The sequence below is a fragment of the Lichenostomus cassidix genome, chromosome 3, assembly GCF_008360975.1.
Source record: "Lichenostomus cassidix isolate B80296 chromosome 3, HeHo_3.0, whole genome shotgun sequence".
In the NCBI taxonomy this organism is placed as follows: domain Eukaryota; kingdom Metazoa; phylum Chordata; class Aves; order Passeriformes; family Meliphagidae; genus Lichenostomus; species Lichenostomus cassidix.
Window position 1 is genome coordinate 49,904,444 of NC_139483.1, and position 20,604 is coordinate 49,925,047.

Sequence of the window (20,604 nt, forward strand, 5' to 3'; positions counted from 1 at the left end):
GTTCCCCAAAAAGCTAGCCTGTATGAAGTATAGAAATGGAAAAAAATTTGCTTCATAAGAACAGCACACATGTAGCAGCACACAAACTTTGGAGATAATGTTGTTGATCTTTTTGGAATATTTACTTTCCAAAAGTAAGGACTTAATTTTTCCAAAGCCATTAAGAAGAGGATGAAGTTGCTGTAGTCTTGGTTGAGGTGATATGTAATTTTTCTCTTCCACCTTTGCCCTTTGATTCTCCTGGATAAAACTTTTGTGGAAGTGAACAGTGTGTTTTGCAGTATGTGATCAGCCATGGGCTTTTCTGAAGGATGTCAAAGTCTTTAAATATTTGCAAGTTATGCAGATCGTGAAAATAGTGCCTAACAGCAATTTATGTTTTAGGTTCTATGTTATAATGTTCTAGGTAACCTTAAAACATTATCATTCAAACTTCTATTTCGGACTAAGATCACATCATGCTTATACATTAGGGTTATGTTCACAAACTTCAAAATTTACTTGACTCAACAATCGGGACAAAAAAATTTCATCCTTGACAAAGATGGATAATTTATAAGGTGAAGATTGTCAATGACTTAGTCTTTACTGCTCCATGGCAAGGACATAGAAGGGACATGCAAGGTTGATGAAGACATAGCAGAGAAACTCAGTGAAATCTTTGCATAGGCATTTAGTGCTCTGATTCTCACACCTGATGCATTTCTGTAGCAGATTGGCTATAACATATAGATCAATTTGAAGTAAATGAAGAGAAAATATTAGACCAGTCAGGCAGGTTAGGAAGGTCACCAGGACCAGATGGCATAAAATCAAGAGTTCTGAATATGAAATTCCCAAACTTCTGGCTAGGGGATGTAAAATGTCATTAAAAATGGGCACTGAGATAAAGGACTAGGACAGCTGTTGTATCTGCCATCTGTCAGAAGGGCTTTAGAGATGATCTTGGGGATGACAAACCAGTGAGCCTGATTTCCATTTCTGTTAAGACTGTGTATATGTGTATGAATGAAAACAACCTGTTTAGATGAAGTTACATGGCTTCTGGATTTCATGGATGTTTTCAGTAACAATGGGATCAAATAGACAAAATACACATTGTTTTTTAGAATGTGTTTGATCAGGTTCCCCACCAGAGGCTCATTACAGAAATTGTGTTGCCATGGGATTGGAGGAAAGCTTTTTAAAGAAGGGAAATCCATACTAGGCCTTAATAATGGCAACATATCAGAATGGAAATTGATATTTGGACCAATTTTAATCAGCATGTCTGCTTTGGAGAAGGCAGTGAATAGTGAAATCTGCAAGTCTGTGGATAAATTCTCTGTTCACAATCAATGTCATTTGTGTTTGATATCAATGGCTTCAACGGCGAGAATCTCCAAAATAAAACTAGGTAGACAAAAGTCAGCAGGTCGAGTTCAATCTGAAGAAATGCATCTAGATAAAAATAACATGAACCATGTTGACATGATGCTGAACTCAGAACTGACACTTAAAATCAGAAAGGGACTTTCTGACATTTCTCTGAAATCAATGTCTCAGTGTCAAACAAAAAAGTGTTGGGCATGTTTAGAAAAGGTAATGAGATTATCCTTGGGAATAGAGAGTGCCTGAAATAAGAGGACAGCAGAGCATCACTCTGAAAACTGATGTGCCCTTATCCTGAGTATCGTGTACAGTTTGGTCTTCACATATGAGAAAGGGTGTAGCAGAATCCAAAGAAGTATGGAGAAAAACTAATAAAATGTTCAAGGTGATGGGGCAGCTGCCTTGTGCAGAGACACTGAAAGGCTGGGACACTTCATTTGAAGAAGAGAAGGCCAAGGAAGGCTGTGATTGAGGTTCATGAAATAATATAGGCAATAGATAAACTGAATGCACAATGACTGCTCGCAAAATCCCACAATTCTAGATCTATGGGAATTTGAAATAACCAATAAGGCTTTTGTTTAAAGCCAGCGAATGTCATCCTTAACACAGTAAATTTCTTGAACTGACACTCACTAGAGAGGGTGGAGGAAACTGCTGCTGGCAGGTTTGGAAAGGGGTTAGTCATAGATAAATCTCTCACAAAGGTGCCCTTTAGTTCCTTTAATACTGGGCAGGAGTGTATCCACTGGCAATATTAAACCATTCCCCACACAGAGAACATCCATATGGGGAATGGACTGCAGAAAGCAACCAAGCTTCTTGTGTCTCTGTTGTTACTGCAGGCAGCACACTGGGCTGCATGAACATTAACCTGTTGCTCAGGGGCATTTCTTACTTATCCTTTTCCCTTATTCAGTCAAAGAATTTTGTACGTGGTTTCTTTCAGTGAATGCCAAGTCTATATTTTAAACAAGACTGACTTTTTTATGGTCTCACTGATGAGGACTGCATATACATCTTCAGCACCCAGGTTGCCTCAGCCACCGTGAAGGTATTGCTATTAGATAATGACTTCTATGCAGAGATCAAGATAGTCTATAGGTTCTGCTTAATCTGGTAAATCAACAAGTCAATTGCAAGTCCCGAAAAGGTTAGGCAATGTTAAAAATTGAGTATACAAAAAGGGCAAAACCAGACATCTCTTAGATGAAAGGAGAAAGAAGTTTCTTTTGCCATTTTGTTTTCCTAGCCAGTAAAACAAGTAACAAATACATCTGTATTTGTATATATAATGTCACAGTCATGTACAGCAAATTAAGGAGAAGGTAACAAGTCAATAGGTTTCTGGTTGTACAAAAATAAATATCATAGGCAAATAGAAGTGGAATGAATGAAGTGCAGTGTCACATTTCATGTCATTTACCTAACTGGTAAGTTATATTGCCACAGGCCTCTGCAAGTAAGAGCCACCTGATCATGTGCCTTGGGTTACATATTACAAAATGTCTTAGCATTTCTTTTCAGGGTAAGGAACACGTATATAATTGAGTTAGAGAACAAATACCAGGTACAGCAAACTTTGAACTTCTTATTTTGAAGAGATTATGTGGGAAAATAATGAACAGATGGCAAATAAGAGGAATATGTTGGAATTTCTTCTGCCTGTGAGGCAGAGTAATCTCTCCTTCATTTTGGACGGTCGAGGGACAGTCTCCTTCATTTTGGACAGGCCTGCACCATTTGAAGTTTTTAGATATCAGGGCACAGGAAGCCTGTGTTGTGTAGGGGAAACATTTAAATCATTAAGTTGTGTGCTATGATTACACTCAGCTGGGTAACCTGGGAAAGGGGTTCTACATGAAGGTTTAAAAATAGTCAAATATTCTGATTTACAGTGCAATTTTATGTGAAAAGATGGCTAAATATAATTTTAATTTTCTTGAGAAAATAATTTTTATTTAGGACTCCTACATAATACAATGAAATCCATGAATTTTATTTATGTTCTTAAAGTAAACCAGTACTTCTGTTCTGTTTGGATTAGAAATAAAATTAGGAAAATGTTAAAATACTGTCCTGAATGTCCTAAGGTAACACTGAAAAACAATCTTATAAGATAAATTAAAGAAATCTATTATATATTTATTTAGATTTGATAGAAAATAATGCTCACATAAAACACATAGTAATAATTAGGCTTATAGAAAAAATCACTCACTGTATTAATAGCAATATGCAGGTAAATTTGCTTTATTATCTCACTCCCTTGAATAATCAGTAGATAGTAATATAAAACTACAGAATGACTGAACGGATTGCTAAATTTAAATAGGGTACCTGATTTTTCAATTGATGCACACTGATGTACAGAGTGCTCTCTCTCTCTCTCTCTAATCAATATGGTTTGCATACTTACACAGCAAATCTCAGAAGTCATTTCAGACCCATCATTGTGTGCAAAAAACATTTCACAAATCCTTTGGAATACTTAAACGATTAGAGAAAATTTTCCTTTGGATTAGAGACCAATTTTTTTTAATAGAATATATTTTCTGAATTATTTCCTCTTCTCTAATAAAGCAGACTAGATTAAATTGAGAACCCAGTATAAAAGAGCCACTGGGATATCTATTATTTCTTCATCCTTTCATCCTCTTGCAATTCTCTTGGGGAAGTGTACATGTATATGCTGCATGAAATGTTATTAACTGACATTAAGTCTCTCATCCCCTTAGGCCGTGGCTTTTTTCCTCCCACTGTACTGACCATTAAGCAGTTCTCGTGGATGTGATCTGGAAATTGTTGTATTTATACCTTCTCAAGCACATGTCTTAAACTACTCATTAGCTTTTTATATTTCATGACTTTGTAAGCCTCATATATGTTATAATATCAATTATGTTTTAGTGTAATTATATGAAAGCGACAGGTTATTGATTAGTTCTTTGTTCTAAATGTGTGCCAGTGTCTTTTAATGTATTATATCTCATCTGTTGGATATCTATCTTTCATTCTTCTTGGTGTTGTAAATATGTATGATTAAGGACAAAGTAAAACTGCCTACCCATATCCTTGGAGGAAGCCACATGGAATGTTTTTGCTTCGGCTGATTTGTGTTGGTGGAAGGCCATATTTGGTGGCTTGTTCTCTGAGTGGGAAAATTAGGAGCACAGTTCATGCCCATGCACAACTCTGAATAATTTTGAAACATCGATTATTTGAGTTAGTGCAAATTGGTTGCTGCAAGATAGCATGAGAGGTAGCATGGTGAGAAGGAAATTAACTTTATTGTGCAGATCTCTTGGTTGCATTCTCTACCAATTATATGTAAAATATCTTGCCTGTTTGTACCCTGTTCCTGTATAATGGCAGCAACAGAGAACAAGTACAGTGTATCTCCTATTCACTTTCCTGTTTGGTTTAAATGTCTCCAAGCAGAAGCACCCACCCAGGTTTAATATTCAAATATTCGTTTGTACTAAAATATTGTGCTTTTATTTTTTTCTTTTTTGAGCTTAAATGCTCAAAACTTCAACTTCCCCTCCCCATGGAAAAAGCAAAGGATTATACCAGTACAAAAATCTCATTTTACACTGCACCTGAACTGTCTCTCTGTTTTTATATTTTATGGTCCTGCAGTTCTTTCTTCAGTCACACTGACTGCATTAAATTATGTAGAAGCACAGGCTTGTGACACCTCTGAACCAACCTGCAAGAGAATACAAAATCTTTCTTTTGCTTTCACCCTGAATCAAAATTAAATTCCAAAAATTATATACAAATAATATCACCAGTCTAATGAATGCAATTAAGGAAACGCAAGGGCAAAGCCATCAGTTTTATTACCTACCAGTGCTGAAGGATTAGCACTAGAATTAGTATGAATTTACATTACTAAATGGTCTTTGAATGTGATAACTGGGTGAAATTCGAGTTTGTTAATATTTCTAAACAATAGCAGAAGATGAACTCTCTGCCAAAGGCTTAGGGCTGAAGCAAGGAACATTGAGTTCCCAGTCACAGACTTGCAGGGTGACCTTGACAAGTCACAGAACATATCTCTGCCTCAGCGGGAGATGGGGGATATTAAAACATTTCCTAGCTAGCAGAAGTGTTGGTAAGGTTCAATTAATCAAAGTCTTTCAATATCTTCACACAGAAGGGTCCAGATAAGAACAAAGTATTATTGTTACGAAAGCAGACCTCTCCTGAGCACTTAATTTTTCATTTTATATAAACTTTTTTAGCTTATATGCACTGTCAGCATACAGAGCCATAGATCCTTCAGACCTAGTTTGTGTGGAGCTTGTCAAGATACAGCTGGTTTTGGTGCTATGTCCCTATTAGGATATGACACAATACATCATAACAGCTCCATCAGAGCCATTAGGGTGTAAGCTGTCAATGTATAATAAGATTACTATGCGTTACATCTGGTGGTGCTCTGATAATTCTGAACTAGGTATGCTATTGTGGAGTGTACGAAGCCTTTCAATATTGATATTGCAATGCTAATGAATGCAACACTATTATTTTTACATAGAAATAGAATATGTTCTCCAGTATGTGTGAGGAGAATAGTTTTGTAAAAGAAATAACTTTTCCAGAAAACTCCTTACCTTCTTCATGTACTAAAAATCCACAAGTATTTTTATTTACAGATGAGGGTTTTACTTGTTTGAGGGAAGGACAAAAGTCTCTAAATAATAGCCAAAAATATTCAAATATATATAATCCAATAAGTGGCCTTGGATGCGCTAGACTATAGGAAGTTTGCGCTCAGAATAGCGACTGAGATAGGAACAACTTCTGATGTGCTTTTTGTTTCTATGAAAAGTGCTGTTTTCAGACCAAAAAAAAAAAAAAAAAGGAAAGATTATGCTGCTTTACCCATAACATTAGTCACAGTAAAATTTAGATAGGAAAAAAGGAACATTCAAATAAATTGATGTGCATTCAAAACCTTCCACTGATTGTCTAACAACAATCCAAGAAAGGTATTATCAATGAGAATCATAGAATCATGGAATGACTTGTGCTGGAAGGGGCTTTAAAGATCGTCTACTTTCAATCCCCCTGCCATGGACAGGGATACTTTTCAGCAGAACAGGTTGCTCAGAGCTCCATCCAAACTGTCCTTAAACACATCCAGGGATGAGGCATCCACAACTTCTCTGGGCAATCTGTTCTGGTGCCTCACCACCCTCAGTAAAGAATTTCTGCCTTGTATCTATTCTAAAGCTACTCTCAGTTTGAAACCATCCCACTTTGTCTTTCACTACATGCTCTAATCAGCAGAACCTTCTGATTCAGACAGAGATGCTATATTAGGTTTGTTATTTCCTGTCTGCACAACACCTGAACATCAACCGATCAGTGGTGAACTTACACTTTTCATACCTTTTTGAAGGACCATTCATTGGGAGACCTGGAGTGCTGACATGACTGGGTCACTGTAAAGTCTGTAGCAGAACAGGGAGAAAAAATGAGCTTTGCTGCTATTTTAAAATCATCACCAGCAATCTGTAATTCTATGTATGAAACTCTTGTTCACAGTATCCTATTATTCCTGAAATTAATTGTCGCTCAAAGTGAAAAAGATTACCAAGCTAACAGACATATGCCTGTGGAGTTTTCCTGAGAACTTGTGCAAGCACACATGTGAGCCTGCATAGGAGAAAGTTGTGGTAAGCCTTGAGTAAAGAGAGAGGTGAAGGGAAAATAAAAACTCCAAGTGTTTACAATATATTCAAGCCTTCCCAGAGAAGACTGTGCTGAGTGGCTTCAAAGGGGCTTTAACATAGCACTTGGCCAGTAAGAGTGTTAAATCTTCAGGAGGTCTGAAGTCTCCTAGAAGAGGAAGTTATAGCCTCTCACAATCAGTTGTCTTGTGAAGCTGTGAGCTGTTTGATTTTTCTGAGTCTTCGGGGGGGGCCACAGGCAGGCAGACCTAGAGTCAGAAAAGCTTAATAAATTTTCTAGAAATACATATTCCAAAAAGCTCAGACTGAGTAAGAAGAGAAAACAATACAGTCATTTTTCACAATGATAAAAAGTCTTGTTCAAAGACTTTCTCATTAAAAATTAAATAACTTTTGGTGCAGGGATAGAAGGTAAATAGGAAATGCATTCGGAGACCTGACACTTATGCTGAATAACAGCCAGGAAAACATGCTGTGGTCCTTGAAGGAGACATAGAGCAAAACTAAACAAGAAAAAATACAGAATAGAAAGATAAAATTTAAAAAAAGCAAGTGAAGTGAGGAGAAATGCCAATGATCTGACAAGTAGCATGAGTACAGGCTTTTTCTGTTATTAGGGCAAACAGGAGGATGTAAGAAATTCAAATGCTTTGTGAGTACAGGCTGACATGGGGAAACAATGTGCCGAAGGAAAGACTTGCTTCCATGCAGAAAGAATTTGCTCATTTGAAATAGTAGCTAGCAAAATCATATGGAAATAACTACAAGATTCTATGTCAGCATTTGTGTCTTTGGCTAGAGTAGTCCACACAGGAGAGAATGAGAAAAGTCAAAGACATGAATTACATCTTTTACTCAAGAAAAAAATCCCCTCTTATAAATAAATGAGCTTTCACAAGTATGAAAAGACATATAAAATGCTGATAGTGATCTAGAACAGGTAGTGAAGAACAAAACTCTAAGAACAAATCTATCTCAAGTGTGACCATGTAATTTCCCTCATGTGGAATTCCCAAGAACATGTCATGGAGTTTTTGGAAGAGATCTTCAGCTTTTCATGACAAAATGTTCAAAACTCAAAAGTCTTCTGAAAGTATTAAAATAGACATTAAAGCATGCTGTTCTTCATTGCAGTGTCAAGGACAGAGTAAATGTGGAGAAAATTTTAAAAAAATTAGTTAATTCAAAGACCTTCCCAAACTGAGCAAGAACACCAAAGAGCATATGCCTTCAAAAGCAACATTTGCTGAGACAGCAGGAATCAAATTCTTCCAGAAATTAAATGTTTCCTTGCCCTCACTACAGGTTTGTTTCAATTTTCTTCTTTTTTTTTTTTTTTTTTGGGAAGGCTATTTTTGAACCACAGTTCCCAGATGGTTAAAACCTTCTTCTGATTTCCAGCCTAAATTTATTCATAATCAGTTTATATTCATTTGTCCTTGTGCCAGCATTGTCCTTTAGTTTTAATAGTACATCTAAATTGTGTAGCTATTTGTAGATTAAATTATTAATATTCCAAAAGATAATATCAACTTTTAAGAGACATCACTAGCTGAGATTATGAAGATAAAATTCACTGTTGCAACAGCTGTTTGATCATAAAGTTATGGCTTAAAAGGATTATAAATACAATAAGATGTGTTTTCACACCACTTTGAGGGAAACTAATATGTATCTTTTTATTACTTTTTTATGATATTCAGTAATGAAATACAGTTAAAATAAATTCCAGTAAACAGGTCTTGATTTTAGGAAAAAGCAGACTAGGTGGAGTTGCTGTTTATTATATACAAGAGTCTATTCTTCAACCTTGGTATAAGAGATAGGATGGGTTTTCCTTTGGACCACACTAATTGTCTGGTTACAGTTGGTAGCAATATGACAATTAATTTCCCCCTGCATAACAACCAGTCAATTTTGAAGTAGGTTTGGATAAATGGGTTTTTTAGGGAGAAAAATTAAAAGCGTCAGGTTGAAGGAAGACTAACCAATGGAAATATACTATAAAAAGTGTATTCATTTTAAAAGCCCTTTTGAGCAGTGAAGGTGCCTGTGAGTACTAACAGTCCTTGATATATTAGTATATGAATACCCAGCACTAATAATTGTTTCTAGGTATTTTCTCCTTCCTGCATGAAGGAGTAATGCTGAGTAAACTGCCATTTGTCAGACCCTCTAGGAAATATTACAGGGATTACCCTGCAGTGTTTTCTCTTCTGTGAAGGACAGACTGAATATGTGTGAAGAAAAATATCAGAAATTACATTTCTTGGCTGAATGTATGGAATTTCAAATTTATCTTCCTATTCTCAGTGTTAATTACCTGCAGCCCATCCAACAATGCTTACCAATAACTGGACACCTGATTCCCTATGCTGTATATCCTTAAGTATTGGTCTGTATAAACTCTGACAGGGCTGAGCTGGTGTCTATCTGCCTACCCATCTGTTTTTCCTCATGTGTTTTTGGGTAGTGTGGGGCCTTTCTTTATGAGCCTTTTCCACCTGACTAAGCCAGAGCCACCCAAGACTCCTGACCTGAAGCAATGCAAGCGAGTAAGCTGGCTTGCTATTTGCACTGCCTTTCCATGTGATGCCCCTGCCTTTGCTTGGCAGACAAGAGGTACCAGAGATGTGTCAGAGATGAGGAGAGTGTGTCTGCCTGCCTGCTCACCCTGTAGCTCTGGGGGACAAGTAGGGTAAATATGACAATTGCAGTTTGTGCCCACAACAGCAGGTCTCCCATAAATACTGTGAGAGGAAAATGGTGAGTATTACTGCTTGTATTTCAGCTGATCAAAAAAGTAAAAAGGATATAGTAGCCCAAAGGATAAACTGAACTCAAAGGTACTTGTAGTTGCTTTGAAGCTTGTACTATAAAAAAATATCAGAAGCAAGCCATTCATTGAAGTACGGGCTCTCATGCACTTGTGTTTGGCATTGTTATTTTAATCTCCTGACCTCATTTTGTGTTTCTGTACTGTTTGTCTTCTCCGGCAATGTTTAACTTACTAGGTTAAAATTAGTCTTGTGTTATGGAAATACTGTGCTAGGCTACTGGGATTTTCCTCTCTGAAGCTCACCTGATCTTTATCGACAATTGCTCAACATCTGCACAACTCTGTCTTTCCTGTGTCTAAACAATTATACTTGGGAGGCTGCCAGCTCATGGGGGCAATAGGCACCTGTGACAAATGTGACACTCAGTACACTTTATCTGTGGCAAAGAAAGAGCCCCCACCTCATGCACAATAAATCTGTACCTGACTACCCTTCATTCACCATTTCCACCTTCACCAGAGCCCTCCCCATGTTTCTGCATTCTGAACTGGGCACAGATTTAAGAAGCTTCCCAGGAAGATTGTTGGAGCAATTCTGCATTTCAGACAAAATAAACTCTACCTGCTGCATGTGACACTTTGAAGATCTTTTCTCCTGAAAGAAAATGACAAATTAATTCCATCCAATGATAATTTATGTATAAAACAAGTTTGGAAATTAACACAAAAGTAACCTTTATCTTCTGTGAGAACATATGCTGAGAAATATGTGATGGTATCCTATTTATGCAGTAATTAAATGTAATCTTATCTTAATCAGCCTCTAGGAAAAAGCCACTTCTACAGCAATTCCTTGGTCTTATGACAAGTTTAGCTAGTCCTGGAAACCTCTTGGTAAATTGGCTATTCAAATCTATTTTCAGTCCCTTAACATTAATACAGGTATTAAAATATTTTTATTTAGGTGGAAAACCCCACTGAAAATTCTGATTCTTTCATGATATACAGGTCCACTTCTTTAATAAGAATTATGAATGTTAATGTTCAAATCCTAACTCTTCTAAAGAAAAGACATTCTTCAGGAAATGTCAGAGAGCAAGTTTTGTCCACATGTGTGACAGTATTGGAATTTTTTTATTCTACAATTCATTTTGTAGAATAAATATAAATATAGATAAATAATATAGAATAATAATGTAGAATAAAAATAAATATAAATAATAAATATAGAGATTATATGACATGCAATTAGCATGTTATATATTATGTACTATTTGCCTTTTATAGCACAATCAGGTTATTTTGTGGGTCTACATAACCACTAAAACAGCTGAGAAAATCTAATTGATGCTTGAAACTGCATACTGTTCTTACGCAGAAAACAGCAAGAAATATTCAGATTTTGTATGTCAGTCTTCTTAGAAAATATTCAAATGGCCTAAAAGCATAAGTTAATACTTATGAAGCAATCAGAAGAGATTCTGTTCTTATGCCACCTGTTCTAATAGCCAGTTTTTGTTACAAGCATTTCCTACTCCTGCCACTATTTTGGACTGATCTGGCAATTTCCTGCTCTTGGGCTGAATGCTTAATCAAACAGTGATGCCACTAGAGCCAGTGGGTATGCTGGAATGAAATTATTTTTGTCAGAGTTCATATTCACAGGACTGGCTCCTGAATACTCAGTAGCAAAGCAAAGATATTAAATATAATCATTATAGTGGACACTTTCAAGTGCCCATGTGACCTTCCTTTAGAAGTGTATGATTTCAGAAGGCAGCCTTGGGTATCTAGAGATCTTAATCACCTTGCATTTTCTTTGCCTCAGCTAGTATCTTGAAGACTCAGTTTTTAGGCAGATTAGTCCCTTAGAAACTTAAATTTTCAATTCATACCTTGTCCAGAATTCCCTTGTAGGCTTGTTCACCAGTGCCAGCTGAACATAAACACCACTAAAGTGGATACAAATGAATAGGAACTATCTAAATTGTGAGAGAGGTGTAGCTACCTGATTATTTTTCATTGTTGAGCACAGGAATGTAAATCTACAGTGCAAATACATAGGGCTGAGGTCATGCAGAAAGGCTCTGTCTATCCAGTCCTGGAGTACAGAGCTGCCCTGCCCCAGGACTCCTGCATTAAAAGCAAACAAACCAAAGCATTTTTAGATAACAAATGAGTACACATTTAGATCTCTAGAATGCTTACTGACTTCAAGTTTCATGAGAGATCACAATCAGGAGATACTTGAGTCAATCAGGAGAGCTGATGAGAAAACAAGCAGAGTGGAATGCACCGTTGTCTGACTCTCATTAATGGGATCTCTAGGCCAAGATTAGAGAAAGATGCTGAGAAAAAGTGATTATTTTCCCTTTCTCTTCTGAAAAAAGGTCCTTATTAGGACCACACACCTGATTTCAACCATCAAAGGAAGAGAAAATCCCAAGGTCACTAGATTCACCTCTGAATGTTGAGTAAATTGAACTGGTAGAAATTTTAACTTGATTTACTAGAATTGTCATGCTTTTTTTTTTTAAATTAAGAGCTAAGCAGCTGTGATCTATCACTTAAAGAGTTATTGGCAGGAAATCTAAAATTATGGGCGCATATTACCTAGCAGCAATGAACATTACAAGTGAAAGCCTCTCTCTTTGGAAGACTGCAGGAATATAAGGTTCTGAGTCTTATAGAAATAGTGTTTTATGGAGCTACAGTAGATCTACCAGAAAGACATTGTGGTGCCATAACATGTCCAGAGAAGGGCAATGAAGATGGTGAAGGGTCTGCAGCACAAATCATGAGGAGCAGCTGAGGGAGCTGGGGGTGTTTAGCCTGGAGAAAAGGAGACTCAGGGGAAACCTTATTGCTCTCTACAACTCCCTGAAAGGATATTGTAGCCAGGTGGGGGTCAGCTGCTTCTCTCAAGTGACAAGCAATAAGACAAGAGGAAAGAACCTCCAGTTGCACCAGAAAAGGTTTAGATTGGACATTAGGAAAAATTTCTTCACTGAAAGAGTGGCCAGGCTTTGGAATAGGCTCCCCAGGGAAGTGGTGAAATCTCCATTCCTGACAGTGTTGAAAGAAACTGTAGATGTGACACTTGGGGAAACATGGTTTAGTGGTGGACATGACAGTGGCAGATTAATGGTTGGACTCAATGATCTTAAGGGTCTTTTCCAGCCTTAATGGTTCTATGATCTTTGATGAAAAGACTTGCAAAAAGTTTCAAAAACCTGTGGATTTCAAGAAGCTTTTGCCAATGAAAGAAAGGTCAGTTGAGTTTGTTGTCAGATTATCTTCTTCAAGAGAGGGAGTTACTGTAACTCTAGCACTGTATTTGTATTCATCCCATGGAGACCAGTCTAGATCTTATGAATATGGGGTTTTGTGACAAGAAAATTCCTCTAAAACACCCTCTTTTTTTTTTTTTTGTATTATTTTGCCACAGGTGTGGGAAAACTTCATTCTTCTGAAATTTTTGTGGAACTATTTTTCCATGTGTTTGATTAGTTACCTATTGTAGCAACTGTAGTTTTTCTAATGTTATGTGCTCAAAGGCATGAACATCTCTTAGTTATGTTAGGCTATGAAATGTACTGGAACATAGCCACTTTGGATAAGCACCACATGTTAGTATTTCTATAAACAGAAATGTAAAGGACTGCAATTCACTTGCATATTCCCTTGGATGTGCTCTCTTGTGATCCATTGTCAGTGCAGCGATATTGCCAGGAGTCTAAGTTAGGTTCTCCTAAATCAAAATCCACATCAAAGGTTTATGTATCACCTGTGTGCTGTAAGTATTACTCTTATGCTCAAATTATGGGAGGATCTAAGTTTAAGAGTTCTAATAATGAAACTTTAGTTCTCCCATCAACTAGTTGCAGAAATAGCCATGAACTGTAATTTATATATCTCTGTATTTATTTATTTATTATATGGAAAAGCATTTTAGGGGCTTTTAGATATTCTTTCGAGTTGGAGGAAATTTGAACTGATACATTGAAACATTGCATGCAAACTTATGAAATTAAAGCTAACCAGAAACAGACACTTGAGTTTGATGTTACCATTATCCAAGCTGGATGGTATGTGAAATGTAAGTGCTAGTACAAGTTGAACATCAAAAGAGGTTTTAATATTCATTCGGTTGCAGCTGCTTGTGGCAGCAATTTAGTTGCTATATTTTTTGGATCACTTATTACATGTTACTCACCTCTGTCTTTATTCCCAGTGGCATAACGTCAAAATATGCTGCTATAACAAACACAAAATATGTATATAAGAAGTGTTCTCTAATATTTTCAAGGTTTCTGTAAACTTCATGGAGTGAAGAGGGTCCTTGTGAACAGTTCTAGAGGAGACTCTGCTCTATCTGCTGTGATGTGTCCACCTTGAATCCACCCAGGTTTGGCCAAGATCTAATTAAAAAAGCAAACGCCTGATTTCTGATTGTAAATAGGTTGCCTGTTTGAAACCTCACACAGTATGAACCTCTCCACTTCCAGAGAAAGAAGAGATGAGACTGTCCAGAGAAAAAACTGAAGCAAAATAATTGTTATTCTAAAACCAAGATGGACATTTAGAGTATTCCCATTGCTACAGTGCAGTTGGTTCTGTAGAGATATAGTGGATAAAGCACATGGTTGGAAAGCAGTGACAAATACTGGAATTTTATCAAAACATTTATCCTGGAGAATTTTTTTAATGTTTAATTAAAGACACATTAAAAAGCTTGATATGTTAATAAAACATCAGCGTTTTGCATTGGAGTACATTAGGTGCCTTAACTGCCAAAAAAACAGTGAATGTATTCTGCATGGCAACTGCTTGACATGTTGGTTGTTTAATCATTAAGAGCTAGACAAATACTCTAAAATATCTTCTGTGCATTTTTGATTGAGTTCTACATCCATTTCCTATTCCTTTTGCACTTGCTTTCAACAAAGGCTTGAGCAAACAGGCTTTTTTTGCGCCATTGTGCACAATAGGTGTCATTTATTACTGTGCAGAGGAAACAGAGAAGCAGCACACCTGGGTACAAAACTGATACAAAAATAGTTTTTGTGTTATTAGGGATTTACTGTAAGTACTTAAGAGACTGCAGTCTGTTGTCTAACTGGATTAAAGCTTCCTGTTGCCATGCAGGTTTGATGTTTCAAGATAAAAGAGCAGCTTCAGAGGCTCACATAACTCAGAGAGATGGACAACAGTGGCATCCAGCTGTCCCACTGAGAATGGGTGACTTCTACAGATGGGGAGGTAGCAATGCCATTGATTGACTGTGAAAATTTGCAGTCCAAGAGAATGAAGATGTATGTAACAAAATGTGGCAACTGAGACTGATCTATCAGGCTTCTATGGTTCCCCCCTGTCCTTATTCAAGTTAACAAGTCTTCTATGCAAAGACTTTCCAACATAGTGAAGGAAAAAGTAACTTCAATTCAGTTTTCAGGAAAGATATTCAACAGCAAACTAATTTTGGTGGGTATGAATTCCTGAAAAGCTTTGTGACTAAAGACGATAAGAATTAAACTGTCCTAAAATTTCTTAATCTTCTTTATCTGCTGAAACTCCCCCAAGAGGTTCAAAACCTATTAGAAACCATGCTCAGAAATCAGAAAAATGCACCGAATAATCTGAACTCTTACAGTTTAATTTATGAAGCTCAGAATTCTATTGTGATGGACAAATCTCTGACAGAAGCTGCTTGCAATCCTTCTAAAGGAATAAAGCAAATAAATTCAGGAAAATCTAGATGTACTGTTGCACATTCTGCAAGCAGAAATAGCTAGGCTGGATGAATACATTGCTAATTGTGAATTATTCATCTCACTCTAGCAATCAGTAACATCCACATTAAACATTAAAGACCTAGATTCACAAGGAGAATGTAGGCACATAAATACCTCTTCAGGCAGCCAGGGTTGACATTTAAATGCTAGTGGTATTCAACACCCCCGCATCACCCCTCCCACCTTTTCATAGGTGCTTAAAACTGCATACATACTCAAGTTGCTGTTGAAAGGCATCAGAATAACTTCCAAAATTTTAGCAGCAAGGAGTTCGTAGATGCCTGTTTTATTGTTTTCCCCTGTCAAAGTTCACACAATAATTCTCTTTCTTATCACACTTTTGGTATCCGATTTTTCATCTTACAAAAGATACACTCAGAATCTGTTTAACTAAAATATTACAGTTTAAGCTTGAAGCCTGGGAGCTTAGTTTCTGGACTCCTACCTGAGTGCTAACAGAAGGTGCAGAGTCATTCTCCAGTGACAGTGGTCTAATAAATATTTAGACCTTAAACAGACGCCGACCCACACAGAAACAGAACTTCAAGCATATAAATGAATTTTCAGCTTGCTAGAATAGCTATAACATCAATAACAAAAATGTTCATTTTATAACTCGGTGATGATTTTATGACTCTCAATGATAGCACAATAGTGATTGCTTTTCTGAGTTTAACCCCTGGAGCTTGGTAGCTTGGCTTGGTTTGTGGGGGAGAATGGCTAATAATGTGGAGATTAATGATTCCCACTAGATCAGATGTGGTTCAAGCTCCAGTAGAAGCAAGATGACCAGTACCTTATGTGTCTCCTCCAGGGTGAACAGTAATCCTCTGGCAGCTGTTTCAGAATGACTCTAGTTCTTCAGTTACTGAAGAGAGTTATCAAGTTCCCAGATTTAAAAGAGGGTTAATGGCTATGGCCTGCAAAAGGAGATTGAGACTTCATAGTACCACAGGACTGGTCCTTTGTATTTCTTTTCTGCTCAAGGACACAAGTATAAACTTTGTTTATATAAATGTGGAATCTATACTAACTTCTTATATCCTTTTCTGAAATAATTATGCAATTGCTCATTCTCTTTTTTATCCAACTGTCTACCCCTTTTTTGGGATTTGGGTTTTCCCCTCAAATATTGTCAATATGAAAAAGATAAGTCCTTAGGCTGATTAAATGCATCCAAAGTTTCTAGGGGTGTTCAGGTATAAGGATATCACAAGGCTTGTTCAGATAATTTCATTGTTGCATTTGAAGGATCTGCACTTATATCAGCTAACCAAACTCTATCTCCTTGGTTTACTTTTCAAACAAGTAGCTGAGGAATGAACTTTATGGAGACTGGACTTTTCTGAGAAATTTTGCTTCCTCTTCTCTTGTCAATTTGGCCTCAAGTCACCACTTCAAATATTAGTTCAGCATGGGTCTAAACCCATTGTGGGAGAATATCTCATCAATGCCATAGAGGAAGTAGTGGAAGACAAAAGATCTTCAGTTGTTCAAACTTATGCTGCTTTAACTACTTCATATTATAGGTATATGAAAAGCCTCAATCATAGATATTTATATTATTCAAAAGATTAAGTTCCATCATAAATGTTTGAACTACAATAAGCCTCTGATGTGACACTGAAACAAGCAGAAAATACAATGCAAAGTCAACAGTCCTTGTTTAACTTATTTTATCCTAGAAGGGGAGGAGAAGGTCATGATGGAGAAAGGGAAAAGTAAGAGTGGAAGTGTGATGTGACTGAAACCTTTAACTCTCTTTGAATTTTAGCATTTCTGGCATGAATATATGAAAGAAATATTTAGTCATGCTTGTTTGTCCTTTAAAAATATTTTGCACAAAACCTTTTTAAAATGTGAATTTATTTAGTGAATTCCAATACGTGTTCTCTAGCAAATAAAGTCTTTAAAACAAAAATAAAACATTATCATATCCAATGAAGTGAGACTGTGCCAAAAGACTTTCCAGTTTTATGAATAAAGTCTCTATTTATATATGCATAGGAAGCAATTTCATTGAAGCCAGTCTAAAAGGCAGTTCTGCTTTATTAGAAGGTGTAGCAATGTTGTGAACAAAATCCCTCCACCAAATTATTCTGCAATATTTGCTGCAGATGTGCAGTAACTGATTGCTGAATTGCAAGATCTCTATCAGTGTAGAAATAATTAATAACATCACATAAATTGGGCCATATTTGAACAAATAAATAATGTTCATTTTAACAGAATTATAATGAAAACTCAAACAACATTTGACTTTTTTCTATTTTTAGTACATAATTAAAACTTTCAGGTAGGTATCCCTGTTAGAAGAGAAAAATTGGAAACAGGAAATTGTCCAGCTTACCAATGGCGAAGTAAATCTCAGTGGAATAATTATTTTGATATTAAATCACTTTTATTCTGGAGCAAAGTATTCATTGAATAGCTGTTCTGGTAGAGCTTAGAGGGAGAGCTTATTCTGCTGCAGTTGTAATGGGCAATTTCCCTGTGCAGGCATGCTTAAGGTTGTGCAGAATATGGTCTTTGGATATGATGCTCCATGCCAAGATGTTTCATAGAATATTTATTTTTGCTTGTGTTATAAAGCTCTGTAGATACAGGTTTGTGAATGGGATGAATGCCTGTATGCTGATGGGTACTTAACAATTAATAGCCTGGCTTCAAAATATGAGACAGCTGTTTCAGCTGGTTTCCACATGTGATTCCAAATATTGCGGTGGGATGTGATCTCTATATATAGTTCAGAAACAGACCTCCAACTCAAAGAAACTCCTAGAAAAAGACTTATTCAGTTGGAAAGTAGGCACTTAGAATGGATGAGCTGCTTTCAAGTTTTCTGACTTCTGCCCTTTAAAGGAATTGTATCGAGTTTTTGAAATGTGATATCTTAACTTTGAAGGACTGAGAAATATTCTGAACTTTTCAGGTCATCTCCTTTTTTCAGTCATGATATTCCACTGATATTTAAAATAGGAAACTGCTGATACTTTCCTCAGAGTGTCAGCTCTCTGGTTTTTTAATGTGTTTGAGCAGGAAGCTATGTATGAGAGGGAGAGAAGATAACCCACTTTTATCACCTTGATCAACCACAAGCAATTCATTTCAGCACAACTGAAATTTCATGCACCTCCATGCATGAACTGCTGTGTGCCTTTCCAGCATGACTAATGAAGCTGTGTTTCAATGGATGAAGGGTGCAAACATAAATATATGGCACGAGGGAACAACTTTGGAAAGTGGGATTTCAGAATTTGGAGCACAGTTCTGGTTCAACACTTTTCCTTTAAGATTCTTTTATTCTGCGTAGTAGATTAACTTCTTACATCTGCAAAGTAACATGTCAGGTGTGTTTATATTATGTGACAGTTATTTTATGTAGTAATGAAATTCTCGTCCCCCCCTTATGTCATCATATATGCACTAAAATGTACCACAACTTCCTTCCTGCTTGGACTCAGATGTTCTTATGCGGAAACCTGGGTTTGTGGTAAGAAGAAGAGGGCTGATATTCACCCTCTTTCAACCACAACAGAGCACTCCTAACTCCCACAGTATACCTCTGGTCTTTGCTTTCAGCAGGACTGTCTATACAGAGAAACTTTGAGGAACAATTTCTGAAAAAAAAATATGAGGCCAAATCATGCAAGCAGCAACAATGATCAATTATCAATGCCTGGATCTGTCAGTCCCTGGGTCCCCCATTTACTCTTATTTATTTTCAGATCTGCCTTCTAGTTGTGGTTGACTTGAGCAATGGGATAAAAAGGGGGAACTAGTTTCTGGACAATTAGCATCTGAGTCATGTACTGTTCCAGCCTTGTGCAAAGCTCCCCATTTCCCATACTAGCCATGTGGTAAATGCCACATGGGCGGGCAATCATTGTGGAATCAATTTGGTGCCTGGGTCTAATTAATCACAGCCATAGATGTTGTCTTAGCCCAAATTCTGCTGCCTCCATCATATTATACAAGCACTTTTTAGATCTGTTTGAGCAGCATGACTGATGTCTATCATATGGAGGTATACTCTGCAGTTTTTCTGCTGGTGAAATTGATGTAAGTTTTGAAATATGAACAATAATAATAATTTTATACCTGTGATTTTAAACCCTTTCTTTTTTAAAACAAGGCTAAGAAATATATCCTCTCTTTAGAAGGAAGACTCTCAAGACATTTTCAGTGTCGAATTAAAGCAAATTTTACTGCTTTGCATTTTAGGAGGCTTTTGACAAAAGTCATGATCATATGGAGAAGGATATAGCTGCAGAAAGTCCTGTAAGTCTGGCGAAAAAAAAAAAATAAAAGGAAAAAAGTGTTGAAAAATATCTCTCTTTTTGCTCTGGAGTGGTTTAAAGTAAAAAAGTAATTGTATTGGCCTCCAATCAATCAAGTAAATCCTATAGGTTTTACTGTTATATTTTACTGTTATTTTACTGTTAGACTAAAGGAATTTGAATGTGGTAATATCAAGCAGCAGTGGAAATACTGCCTCTCTTTTTCTCATTCCTTCTTTTGGAACCATAAGTTACTTGTTTTCAAGATGACCCACACATGTCTGTGCCAGCTCTGCTCACAAGGCTCACCAGTTTGCATGGGCAACCTTGCAAAATTTGGCCTTGAAAGCATGTTCTAACAAACACCCAAGCAAGCTGGAGGCCAGAGGGCCTTTTGGCTTCCAAGGCCCAGATAGCTGTGGATGTATTTTCCTGAATGTAAACATTCAATATTTGCAAACCCTTACAAGCATTAATCAACTCAGCCTTTGCACTGTACTGGCATGTGCTTGTTTTAAAGGTTTGCAGGGTAGCCAGCTTTTCATCAGGAGAGGCTTTGGAAGATCAGATAGCTCAGAGCCAGGGAACATAGTGAAGCCAGAGGCTCAGGAGTAGCTGCTTCTTGCCAAAGGCTTTTCCTCATCTGTGGAGGACAGGCCAGCCAAATAGGAGGG

General features: G+C 36.9%; 1 long non-coding RNA gene across 1 annotated transcript in view; it reads left to right on the forward strand.

Annotated features, from left to right (window-relative positions):
• Positions 1-19,955, forward strand: part of LOC146439676 (uncharacterized) — a 37,372-nt gene extending 17,417 nt beyond the window's left edge. The window contains exon 3 of the long non-coding RNA XR_014850876.1: positions 14,165-19,955. This is a non-coding gene — a long non-coding RNA (uncharacterized LOC146439676). The remainder of the gene's footprint in view (positions 1-14,164) is intronic.
• Positions 19,956-20,604: the final 649 nt, after the last annotated feature.